This window comes from Carassius auratus, chromosome 24, assembly GCF_003368295.1.
Source record: "Carassius auratus strain Wakin chromosome 24, ASM336829v1, whole genome shotgun sequence".
In the NCBI taxonomy this organism is placed as follows: Eukaryota; Metazoa; Chordata; class Actinopteri; order Cypriniformes; family Cyprinidae; genus Carassius; species Carassius auratus.
This window is the reverse complement of record NC_039266.1, coordinates 12,281,836-12,295,091: the sequence shown is the minus strand read 5'-3', so window position 1 is coordinate 12,295,091 and position 13,256 is coordinate 12,281,836. Positions and strand designations below refer to the sequence as shown.

The 13,256-nt window shown below is 37.6% G+C and overlaps 1 protein-coding gene across 4 annotated transcripts in view; it reads left to right on the top strand.

Moving 5' to 3' along the window:
• The first annotated feature begins 303 nt into the window (after positions 1-303).
• The window catches only part of ncoa2 (nuclear receptor coactivator 2), a 94,937-nt gene continuing 81,984 nt past the window's right edge, over positions 304-13,256 (top strand). The window contains exon 1 of one of the 4 annotated variants that reach the window (XM_026201053.1): positions 304-702. The gene's annotated coding sequence lies outside the window, so the exon portion shown is untranslated. Of the gene's footprint in view, positions 703-1,392; positions 1,883-13,256 lie in introns of those variants that run through there. The other 3 variants (XM_026201054.1, XM_026201052.1, XM_026201055.1) reach the window with 3 other exon arrangements.

The window sequence follows — 13,256 nt, the reverse complement described above, 5'->3', positions numbered from 1 at the left end:
AGTAACCATAGCAACAGTTGCTCGTGAAGCTAACTGGCAGAGAAAAGCGATAGGCCTAATAATAATAATAAATTTGGAGAAAAAAAAGGGAAAATTATTTAATAAAGGGATACGTAATTCTCAAATGGAATAGAGTAAAAAAAAAAAACATACTGAAAACTTGATTTTCATTTTGCTTTAAGAGGTCATTTTTCTTTCAAGTGTCGGTGTTGACCATGTGGTGGCGCTGTTCGCCAAGATGTTTCTTTATAGTAAGCACAGTGATATTCATTGGTTTTCACAAATCATTCTTCGCGTACGTTGTGGGTATTTTCCATTAGCAAAAGTAGAAAATATGAAACCAAAATAACATTTCTTTATTGCTTTCCTGAACTGATAGGGCAGTCTCTTTCGGGACGTTTCGTTACTGCAACACCGCGCTGTTTCACAATTGTTGTCAAGCGCGTGCCAGTCCGAAAGAGTGTGAACAGCGAATATTGCATAAGTCACTGTTTGAAGATTTCCCTTTGAGAGAAGTTAGACTCGCTGTAGACCTTTGGTCGACACGCCGTACTATTCGTTTCGATTCGCCCGTGCTTCATCTCGCTCGCTGGCTGGCTTCACATGGAAGGATTCTTCTACAGGAAATCAACCTGTCGCCGTGTGGGGTTTGATCGGATACCTGACACAATTTGGGGTTTATCGCAGTGCTGAGTAATCACGGTAAGCGTTGGCTTTCTGCCCGTCAAACAGTCACTGAGCTCGTGGCCATTTGAGGCTTGTACTCTGGAAGAAAAGTAAGAAATGTTTGTGTATTTGATAACAACGCAGCTATGATACATGGTGGCGTACTAAGACTGTAAAAAAAACCTTATAGGGGCTTCTTCTCATGGTATTTCACAGATGTTCTTTACCTTTAAACGACGGATACAGATGTGGACTCATAACCGAGGAAATGTGTCGGATAAATGCAACAACAAAAAATAATTATTTTAATATTTTATTATTAAGCTATATAATAACATTTCCTTCAGTGATGTGACAAAATCTTCATACATTGATTGTTTTTCAGGAAAGACTCGCAAGACTTGAAACGTTTAGCTATAACAATTATGTAAACGTCTAGAAGATATAAGAAAAAAAAAAGACTAATGGCGGATAAAACTGGATTTAAAGGGACTATTTACTGTTCTCAGACTCAAACGCTCTTGAATTTTCTCTTATATTGTCAGGGCCTTAACTTGGTGGACAATGTTCTGATGTCACGTTTGTACTTTGTTTTATTACAAAAGTTTTTATTTACTAACTCATGTAGGTTTAAATGCATATTAAGAGTCCTGAAGTAATAAACCATAACACGCAGGATGAGATGTATGGAGGTCTGGAAAGTAGTTTCATGTGGCTCAATCTAATGTGACTTCTAATTAAGCTGTTATGACATTGATAATAGAGTGCAGATTGCTTTGGGTTTGGGATAACAACAACACCGACTCGTAACCGGACCACTCTGGCACACTTTTTCCTCCCACGGCACCAGTTTAAAGGCGAAAGCTTTTGTAAACTGGCCTTTCAACACTGTTTTGATCACCTCCCGTAATATTATGAAACCCACAAAGACTCAGAGAATCCAATCCAGCGGGTGAGCCGTGTCCTTACGTTTGCTGTATCATCATTTTGCCTCGTTGCTCACTGCGAGGTTGCTATGCAGGCTAGAGTAAACGAGTAGATACTGGTGCCCAGAGTATGTGGGGGAGGTTTTGCTGGCGAGATAAACAAGCAGCCAGCCATCGTTAGGCATAAGGCAGCAGAAACATGGCGGCGGCAGTTAACTATAATGCTGTTTCACCAACCCGAAGGTCAGAGCTGGACGTAACGTACAGGATTTAAAAGGAAACAAAACACCGTAAGTCAGACGTGGTTGCAAATGTTGATTGTTTGCCAGTGAATGGCGGTTTGGGGTGGCTTTGTAACGCGATTTTTACACACTCGCTGCAGGATCCAATCACAGTTCCGCGGCGGCGGTATCCTGCATTAGCTTGCTAAACCAGCTACACTCGCTATTTCAGCCTGGCCACTTTGCAAAGTTAGAGAGTTGTGTTTTGCCTGTTGTCGTTGTGTAAACAAATCTCTTTGCGCGACCTTGAAGCGGATGCACGGCTGTTATTGTTTTAACATTTCAATTGTTTTGCTTATTTACTTAATTCGCCCGCGCTGCTCCCGTTTGAGCGATTAAGTTTAGCCAGCTCCCCCTCTTATTTGCCTGGCTAGCTTTAGCCTGCGAGCCTCCATTTGACTAGGCGAGGAAGGCAAGTCCAGCGATATTCAGTGGGGTTTTAACTTTAGCTGGCCGAGCGGTTACATCGTAACGGATGAATGGAGTTCCACTGGAGTGCTTGTGTAGCCAGTCGGACTCTTACAGTTCTAAAGCGAGCCGCTAAAAGCAACAATGTAGCGTTCGCGGGCACGATCTATTGAAAGTAAACGCGCGTTGTTATTTGTCAGTCTCCGCGTGTCGTTTCTATGCGGGTCGAGATTAGTGAGTCAGCTCTTTGCTCAAACTACTGCACGCCACGGATCGGTTTTCTGGAGCTCGACTGATTGAAGAAAGGAAAAGTTGGGGTGCAAGTAGCTGGGAATGCTGCTAATTGGCATTTACCTCGTGATTTGTCTGAGCTGCACTATTTTCACAAGCGCTTATATGTGGAGCAAAGGCTGCTTTTGTCGTCCAGCTCTCCAGGAGATTTTTAGTTTGGTCGACAGAGTTCGTAGCCGCCGTGACGAGGGTTTACGGTGTATGACGTCACGCCGCCGGGTTGTTCATTGGGTCTAGGTCATGTTTAGACCTTAGCATTTAAGTCTCAACTCATCATGTATACATTTGGACTTGAAAGTTTTTTTTTTTTTTTTTTTTTTTTGTCTACATTCTATTGTTGTTGTTTTTAACCCACTCTCCCTTCCATCTCACTCATTTAATTCTCATTAAAACTTGGCTATATTGCGAGAATTTGAGAATGGTTCAGGTTCTATTTCGATTCCTCTAAGGATTCCACTTCATTAACCAAGCCATAGACGATTTATTTTGATAACATTTCGCACTACAAGTTCCATTTGTTAACATTAGTTAACTACTTTGGTTAATATGTACGAACAATGAAAATTACTTCTAAACTGACCTGAGTTAACATGAATTAACAATGGCAGACAGCTGTATTTGTGTTAACAAAGATTAATAAATACAAATTATTGCTCGTTGCTTAATGTCAGTAAATCCATCAACTAATGTCAAATAATATAAAAATATTTGTAAATAAGAAATACGATTTGCTTTTACAGCCCTTAGATTGTATCAAAAGTTACAACGAAGCAGAAATAAATTACAAACAAACACAAAATGTGGCATGCTATTAAAATGTGTTAAAAATGCTTTTAAATATAATTATTGGTTAATTTCGAGTAACACGTGACAAAACACTTGTGATTCAGTAGGAGAGTCAACTTACTGATTTAAACTGAAGTGTTTTTGATTCACTATAAAGAATTGGTCCAATAACATATATGTTAATGTAATAATAATAATAATAATACAATTGTGTAATATAACTTGTTTGTTTGCTGGTTTTTATTGTATTTGTTATATATTTCTAAAATAGTTTTTGCCATGAAAATAGCCTAAGATGCAGACATGGCATTAAATAAAAAATATACTTTACTGGTCCATAAGAGTGATTGGTTTGGCAATGGTTGCTATATGTTTGCGATTCGGTACAGCAGCGTTGCACGCAACTAGCAAATGAAAGTAGTATTTAGTATCAATTTGTTGTTAACTGAAACGAATGTCATGACTGTTCTGTTTAACCTGTTTCTGTAAAAGAACAGGTTCTCAGCAACCAAACCCTATTGGTTTACTCCATTGGTGGTTTATAAGAAATTAACTGCTTGAATGCCCAAGCTTGGAGCATATGCACTGACAGCTGGTGTTCACCTCAGATTTGCATCAGTGCTGCAGTAGTGCGACTCAGCCTGTTGGACCAGTAGTTCAGTTCATGCAAGCTTTGTTACCCACCTCTTACATCATGCTGACACATTCCACAGTAGGGCTTGTGTGGTGAGCAAATGCTCCCACAGCCCAACATAAGAGTAATGTGTCCATTGCTTTAATTAGTTTGATTTGTGAACAATGCAGAGTATTGTTTGATAGTTTTATGTATATGCAAGCAAACTTGTAATTCTTAAAATTAAATTAGGGGTGTAACGATACGCGTATTCATATTGAACCGTTCGGTACGAGGCTTTCGGTTCGGTACGCATTATGTACCGAACGGTTCGTTGGACTAATTAATTATATTTGGAAAAAAATAAAAATTTGTGAAATATGAGATGCGTTCAACAAGGTAGTCCAATAACCCAAATGACGTAACAGGCAACGCCCCTGACACTCCCGAAGAAGAAAAAAACTCCAACTTGTATGTTTATGTTAGGCTACTCAGTCAGGCGCTCGCTCACTCAGTACGCGCTGAGTGAGCGAGCAGTTCATGCACGGTACGCAGTGGCCAAAGCGTTTAACAGACCAGAAATAGAAGATCCTCCAATAACCAACAGGTCTGGTGTTTGGGTGCACTTTACCAATCGATCGGGGCATCCAAACAAGCATGGAAATCAATTACGATACAATTAACAGGCCTGCACGTTATTAGATAGAACGTATGCACGGGCAGTTTTGAAAACTCCACCTACTTTGCTCTTGGCATAGTGCAGGGCAAATCGCGTTGTATCTGAAGGGCAACGGTTAGCCCAGGGTCCCGCGCCGCGCATACCGCGTCCTGTGTGAAAGACCCTTTAGCCATTTTGCAACGAGCCTTCAGCGTGTACTGAGTGAGCGAGCGTACTCTGTAGTGGAAAACACAGGTTTTAAGAACATGCTTAATGTAATTGAGCCCCGTTAGCCTACAATATTCCTTCACGAGCCCATTTCAGACAGACCGTAATTCCTGCTTTGTTCCAAAAAACATAAGCCCTATAGAGAACCAATTAAATAAAAACACGCTGAATATAAAGAGTTATAGAGTTCCATATAAAAAGTTACATCTTTGTATTTGTTCATAACTACTACAACAATATATTATTTTCATTTTTTTTTTTTTATAAGGAGCTGTTTTTGTTTTATACAGTATGCTGCTAAGAAAACACCATAAAAGATGGGTAAAGAATAGCTCCATCAGTTCAATGTAAAAAAACCCCCCCAAAAAACATACTTTGTTAGTTTTAATAAATATAACATTTTTAAAAAATCAAGGAAATTTATCTGCCATTTTTTTCTTTTTGCTGTATCTAAAACGTACCGAACCGAACCGTGACACCAGTGAATCGTATCGAACCGAACCGTGAATTTTGTGAACCGTTACACCCCTAATATATATATATATATATATATATATAATACATTTTCTAGCGATTTCTCAGTGAAATTTGTAAACTATGGAGCCGACTTTCCCCCGATCATGTTTACATGCCTGTATTTCTTAACAAGAACATGTAAAACAATAGGAAAAAAAAAGCAAAAAATAATTGCTGACAGTTTCAAAGTTTCAAAGTTAACTGTTAGCTACGGTCTGTACAATAGCCTAATTGCTGCATGCTGCTTTACGTTTTTTCTTTGTTCACTTTTTTTTGCTTTTAATCTGTACTTTTGTTTGTTTGCATGCATCGTTAAAGGTTTTCAGCTACAAAACACGATGTGTAATGTTCAAGCTTATTGTGTGTAAGCTTGTTCAAAAATGACGGAAACAATAAATGCTGCTGAAATATAACCTCTGTCTCATTAAACTTAATTTAAATAAACGAATATTCAAATATTCGTTTTTTGTGAGCTCAAATATTCGAATGTGATATTTGGAGAAAACGCCCATCCCTACCGAAAATACATATATAGGCCTGATGGCGCACCTGGCAGTGTTCAGCGTGCAGGTTTCACTCTCCTCGTCATTGCGTGGTTTGATACAATGCTCAATATTTCGCTCTATGAATGTTCTCGTGTGCATCCTCTACAAAAATACGAAGTCCGCTCAAATAACATGCTGACAGGAAACTTCTAAGTAGTTTACTTGTTCCTGTTTGCAGTAGTGTTACTGTGCTGTAACATGTAGTACAGCTAATACAGTTGTTCATGTAAATTAAGAGCATATTAACTGTTAACAAGCATAACTGTTGATTTTAATAATGTATTAGTAAATGTTGAAATTAACATTAACTAAGATTAATAATTGCTGAAGAACTATTCTATACTATGAGAGATGACTGCATGGGCTGGTTTTGTCCCTGGCCATAATCTATTACATTGTTTGTATACACCAAAATATGTAAGTAATACATTTCTATAATGAAGCGTAGATGCAGCTTGAAAACAACGTTCTAATGCACTGCATACGGCGAGGGGGCATCACTCGTAACTTCAGTGCGAACTGAACCGTACTTCAAGTGCAAACTGTCAACAAACACTTCCTCATCCCCATAATGCACAGCGCAGCTGACTATGGCAGCTGGTTTAGTCCAAAAATGATCAGTACTTCTTGCAGTTGGGTCTGTTCAAGGTCGGTTCACGTTCTCACCACAAACAAACCACTCCAGAGTTAGTTTGAAAGCGTACCGAGACCACTTCTTCAAGCAGGTCTCTGTACGATAGTTTGGTCCGCCTTTGGTGCGCACCCGAGTGCGATTTGCTGCTTTCACACCTGCCCAAACGAACGGCACCAAAGGGGGAAACGAACTCTGGTACGATTCAACCGAACTAAATGAGGCAGGTGTGAAAGGATCCTTAGTTCATTTTAACAAATGAATCTTATTGTAAAGCGTTACCAATATTAATATAAATTCTGTCCAGTTTTATTGTTACTTTCAGTAAAAGTGTGGTTATTTTATTGGCTTGTGTTTTTTAATTTCATTATCATTAAAATTGAGTAAAATTAAAAAGTCTTACAAAATTACTTTATATTACTTAATAAAATAATAAATAATCATTACAAAGCAGTTTTGGTTTCCAGCCAAGTGCAACAAGAATTTTCTGTTTCGGCCCAAAATTTTTATTTCGGTGCATCCCTATCTAAAACTAAACTAAAAATATCCAAATGTCCTGTTTAATTCAATGTGTTATCTGCCATTTCTTTGTAATTATTTGAGAAATTTTATTTACTAATCATTTCTGAGAGAAATTTTCAAATGTACTCAAAACTTATCAAACACGTTTTTTCTGTGTACTAAGAAAAATGTCAAACCCCTGCGGTGTGTTATATAGAATCGTTCTAGTATCAGTATGCAGATTTAGTCAGGAAGCATGTACTTCCTTTTGTAGTAAAAGCTTTCCTGACATCCTGTAGTAGTAGCTGGCTTATTTAGGGATGTTTTCAGTCAGCCAACGCTGTCAGAATGCTATGATGTGGTAATATGTATTCCCATACAAACGGCTGTGTGTGGGTGTGCCTATATACCGGCAGCACTCACCGACGAGCATGCGTGTATGTAGATGCCATCTAGGTCCCTGTGGCTTAGCGGCATTCAAGCGTGGGAATCTAAATATGGCATATCCACCAGTGGATGCCGTCACATGATGGTCCGTTCACATGCAACCAGCCAGCAGTCCAGACCCATGATTTCAAGCTGGATCAGCTGACCTTTGTCTCGCTCTATTGATTGAGGTATTCCATCACAGTGAATCGCAGGCTGATTGTTGAACTTTGATCTTCTGGCAAAGTGCATTCGCCACATTCGCAGGCCTTCAGCTCTGGGCAGCCTGGTCGCAACGCATGCTCAGCAGAAGGTTGAAAGGAACAGAAATTGGTCACGAGGCTGTTTGATTTTCACGCCACAGTGACAAGATGCAGTCTGTCAGTTAGAGGGATGATCATATGAGTCACTATCAAGTCAAATCAGTGTCAAACGGCATCAGATTGACAACGAGCACTAAAATCATTGGCTGAAAAAATCAGAAAGATACAGAGGTAATACCCTAATTAATAAATGCATAACGTGGGAAGTGTGTTTTACCGGGACACGGTAGCTCTGTATATTAGGATTACTGTAACCAAATTAAACCTAATTAGAAGAAAGCTGGAAAATTATGACCTTGTCCAGCTTGATTAAGTTAGACCACGGCTGAATGTGTGAACATGCCCTCTCTCTCTCTCTCTCTCTCTCTCTCTCTCTCTCTCTCTACCTTTCATTGGGTTTTGTGTGCATGGGTCCTTTTTTCAGTCTTGTCTCAAATTACACTGGGAGCAAAGGGCAGGGAGGAAACCAGGTCTACCTAAATGACATTGCTGCTCACATTCAACAGTAATGTGCTTTTCTCAGGAAGCATATTTACAAAGCTTCAGCTGGAGTGTGTCCAAAAAATTGTAGTTAGAAACAATAAGCAGTGACTTAAGTCGGAAAATAGCACTGTATGTTGTCAGTATGACTGTCAGTTGAATAATTAATTGCAGTGTTTAATTAATAGATTAATTAATCTTTTTTTTTCATGTTTTACTTTTTTCATAATTGTTTTTTTTTATAATTATTATTGTTATACACTAATTAGTTGCAATTTTTTTGTGAAATGTTTTTCTTCAATGTTTTATTTTTTAATTGTTTTAAAATAAAATGTATAGCCCCAACATTCTTTTTGCTTTGTATAATGGTTTACTTTTTTTTTTTTACACTTTTTTTAAATTTTTTTTATTGAATTAGTTGTTTTACTACCCTAATAACTTTTTTATCTTTTTGTATATATTTTTTTGTGCTTGCCTGAAACATTTAGTATCTTTTCCACATGCTTCACCCTTAATCAAATGAATTACAATTGTATACTAATTAATTGCATTTTTTTCTTTTTTATTAATTAATTAATTTATTACTTTTTTAAGTAGTTGTTTTAAAATTACATATACAGCGGTAATAACTTTATCATTTTGTATAATACTTTTTTTCTTTCTTCCTCACATACCTCACAGTTATTCAAATTAATTTAATTATATGCTAATCAACTACAAATTGTTTTCATTTTGTATTTTTATTTATTTAATTTATAGCTGTACACTTTTTCTTTTTATATATATATATTTTTTGCTGCTTCTCCACATGAATCACATTTAAAGCAAAACAAAATTAATTTCAGTAATTGTTTCTTGTAGTCCTGAAATGATACTGAATGTAAGTTTTGAAGCGTGTTGCCAGGGTAACAGCGGGTAGACGGGCCTGAGGCCTAACAGTGCCAGATGAGCTGAGTTATAATGGCTAGGTTCATTCCACTCACCGCTTCCTCTCACAGACATACTGTCCTTACTCAGAATCTGACCCAGGATTGCTACACACATCTCTCTTAACTCCCCACTTCTGCCTAACGAGCCTGCTGTGTGTGTGTCTGTCCATGATGGCTCTCTGTTCTAAATGTTCTGTCTCTCTGTTGCATACTGGTTTAGTCTCGATAGCTTGGAGTACTTTAAAATCTAGCCCATCCAAATATAAAAAAAATGTCTTGGATTGTTGTTTTTTTTTTTTTTACTAATTTCTTAATGTGAACATTTTAAGTACTGATATGCTCATTGTTAAAGGGATAGTTCACCCAAAAATGAAAATTCTGTCATTCACTACTCACCCTCGTGTCATTCCAAACCCGTAAGACCTTCATTCATCTTGGGATCTTCATTTACGTCTCTATGCAGAATGCCGTTGTTGTGCCGTACACTTAAACAACTGCTCAATGTCATTTGTTTTATCAGTGTACAGTACAATATTTTGAATTATTATTTTCTTGTGTCTTGTTCTTCTTGTGTCTCACTTTTTCTTTGCGTTGTCTACCCCTGATATGGACAGAATGTTTCATAATCTCATTGTTTAACGTGTTCTGTAAAACAAAATAATTTTTATCTATAATTCATCTATATTTACACAACGCACACATACACTGCATATCAAATCTGTCGCAAAACCTCAACTGTGCGCATGCCTCAGTGGAACCAGACCATAGGCTTAAATGTTTCTTGGCTTGACTGTTAAAAGCAGATGATTGGCGATTTCCTTATTATATTTCTGTGCCTTGATCGTTGTAATATCCTTGCTGCCCTTGCAGAGAGCTTTCAGATTTAATAAAAAAAAATCTTAATTTGTGCTCCGAAGATGAACGAATGTCTTGTGGTTTTGGAATGACACAAGGGTTGGTAATTAATGAAGTTTTCATTTTTGGGTGAACTAACCACTTAAATACTTCTGAATACTTTGCTTGGGTAAATTTTGTTTAATATTGAAGCAGTTCACAAAACATCCTGATGCAGCCCACACTGCTTTGTGAACATGCGAATTTGTGCTGCATGCCTTCCTCTCAATAACAAAATAAACACACAACAAACTTGACAGCTTTGAGAAAACAGCAGTTAAGCAAGCATCTGAGTATAGCGATGTGGATGTCTGCAGCAGCACTGTACTTCCTTTGACATTTATTTATGTAGCAACTTATACAGTTAATTGCTTTAAAGCAAGCAGCTTTACGGCATCAAACATGAAAAATAGTGTAGTAGTGTACTGGAGAAGTAGTAAGGTGTTTACCAGCTTGAATGTTTATGTATTAAATAAGCTTGTGTGTAGTGTATGAGCTGTAGGAATGGATTGAGAAGCACATCACTAGACCTCAGCTGCGATTACATTTCCTTTTTATTCGAAGAAAGGTTTAAGGGCAGGCAGAAGGAGTGTTACTGATACGGGCACTGAATACGTCGCTTTGCACTTACAAGCGAGACGCTCTTTCTCCTCTCAAGTATGTATTGATTTGACTTTGGCTGGTGACATTGTTATTGCCACAGATATTTACTGTGAAGGTGGCCTTACGCAAACTGGCTCACTGCTAAGATAATGGGGGTCATGTAAGCTCCACAAAGAGCAAATGTACCATAGTTGAAGGAATATTCCTAGTTGGGTTGAGTTCACACAATAGTATTTGTGTCACAACATTGATTAGAACAAAAAATGGAAAAAAAATTACTCAATTTACTGGTAAGGCTACGTTTTGAAAGATGTAGAAGACGAAAGCTTTTACACACTTTTTTTTGTAATTCTATATGTAAAATGTAGATCTTACGATCAGTTTCAATCATTTTTGCAGTTGCAGTTGTTTGGCAACAAGGTGTAAAACTACGGAGCCCCGCACATGACATTCAAGAAAAAATAAATAACTTGTGCGTACAATTTACTAATTCGTTTCCTTTATGTACTAAAACATGCACATAAATAGTATTTTGTTCCCTCTATTTGCTAAATCATGCCCACAATGTACTAATTAGTTCTCTTGATTTCTCTTGCAAATCAAGGGAACTAATTAGTAAATTGTGTCTCCAATTTATCAATCGAGGGAACGAAATAGTGAATCGTGCACACGATGTAGCCTACTTTTTTTCCTGCATGCCATGAGCGGGGCTCCGTATAAAACTATGTAACCCAAAGTAAGCAATTTTATTGACACTAAAATTGTGTTTGTGTCTTGTGGATATACTATTGAACATTTACAAATCAATTCACTTTGTAAATTCCTCATTAGATATGTTTACATACACAAATTTTTTTGTCAGTAGAAATGAATCCAGTCCAATTTCAGATTCGTAAAGTCGTTTATTTTTGCCCTAAATGTTTAAATTCAATACACAGTCATTTCCGATCAATTTCTTAAGTTCACAATGACATTTCTTAGATTCAACCATTTTTGAGCATAGAACTACTCCAATGAGGGTTAGTTGGCATGTTGTTGCAAAGTGGCTTATAGTCGACAAATTAAGGGGACCATCAAAATAAAATGTAACCACATAAAACTGATTTTTTTTTCAGTTGGAGTATTAAGCTCACATCAGTAAATCAACATTAGCGCCACAGGAAAGACTCAAATAACTCTCAACATTAAACCACTCACAAGATGTAGTGAGATACTGTGCAGATCTTAAACAATGAGAGATATGAGACAGTCCATTATACTGTTAATAAAGTAGATTTAATTTGGTGTTCATTGTGTGTTATAAATAATCATACTCTTAAACTTATAACCACAAATATGTAACTATTATAATTGTTGTTATGATTATTCATTGATTCATTGAGTTGATATATTTTAAGTTTTTTTCTTTAATGCATTATGCATTCATTATAATGCCTTAAGAATACCCTCATAATGCATTGTAACTACGGGCTATATAGAAAGTGTTACCAAAGTTTGTTGTCATTTGGAAGTGTGTAGGTCTTATTGCATTTTATGCTGTTACATTATGATTTTATACATTTAGTGGCATAAAATGGTCTTTAAAATGACAGTAATATCAATTATCACAATTATTTCTGGGGCAACATATCGCACAACAAAAAAGGCCTAGTGAGAATTGGTCGTTATACTAAAGTGTTAACGACTTTTCAGTCCGACTAAGCCATCAATCAACCAACCAGTCAATCTGATTATAAACAGATTAATTGAGTGCATGTAAACACAGCTACTGTAATATTTTTTCTAGGCTATTTTATTATTTTTTTTTAAATGGGCATGAGGAAAAGTTATTTAGGGAAGGAAAGTTAGTTCTGTAGACACTTCTGAAGAAAGAAGACTTAATTCAAGTTCAACAGTTGCTCCAGTTGTTCACCAGTGAATTGTGACCTACTTTGATTCTGTTTATGTCGGAAGGAAGGGTCTTTTACCACAAGAACAAAAATCAATCATGTAAAGGCTACCAACAAGTAAAGTTCACCCACTTTGTAGCACGTTCGTAGATGCCCAGCATGGTATCGCTGAGATCTGTGATTGAATGCAGCTGGGTTTTCCACGTTATCACCAGGGCTGACTGGTTACACGGTGCTGGGCGCTCTTAACCCAATTAATGAACCTGAAAAATTAAAGTTGGTAGAAAGATCAGCGCCTTCTTACCGGCACCCTCAGTGAAGTGGATCACAAGGATAATGAGGACGTGGTGTCAGAGGATATGAACTGCAGCTATGTGGAGAGGATGGTGTTCTTTTCACCGCTGTCTGGAGGTCTCTACACGCTGGAGCCCAGCGTGTGCCTGGCAGCAGACCCAGAGTGTAATCCTTGGCATTGAGTGTAGCCTGGCATCGGTTCAGAAAGCCACAGTTAGAGTGGTGAGGGGCCCCTACTTTAAGAAATGCCAAGTCTAAGGAAGGAAACAATGATCACAGGGCAGGTTAACCCAGGGTGGCCAAAAGTTGAGCTTGAGGTTGATGCTGCCAAGAGACGTGGTGCGGCTGTACTTTCGCTTCATTAAAGA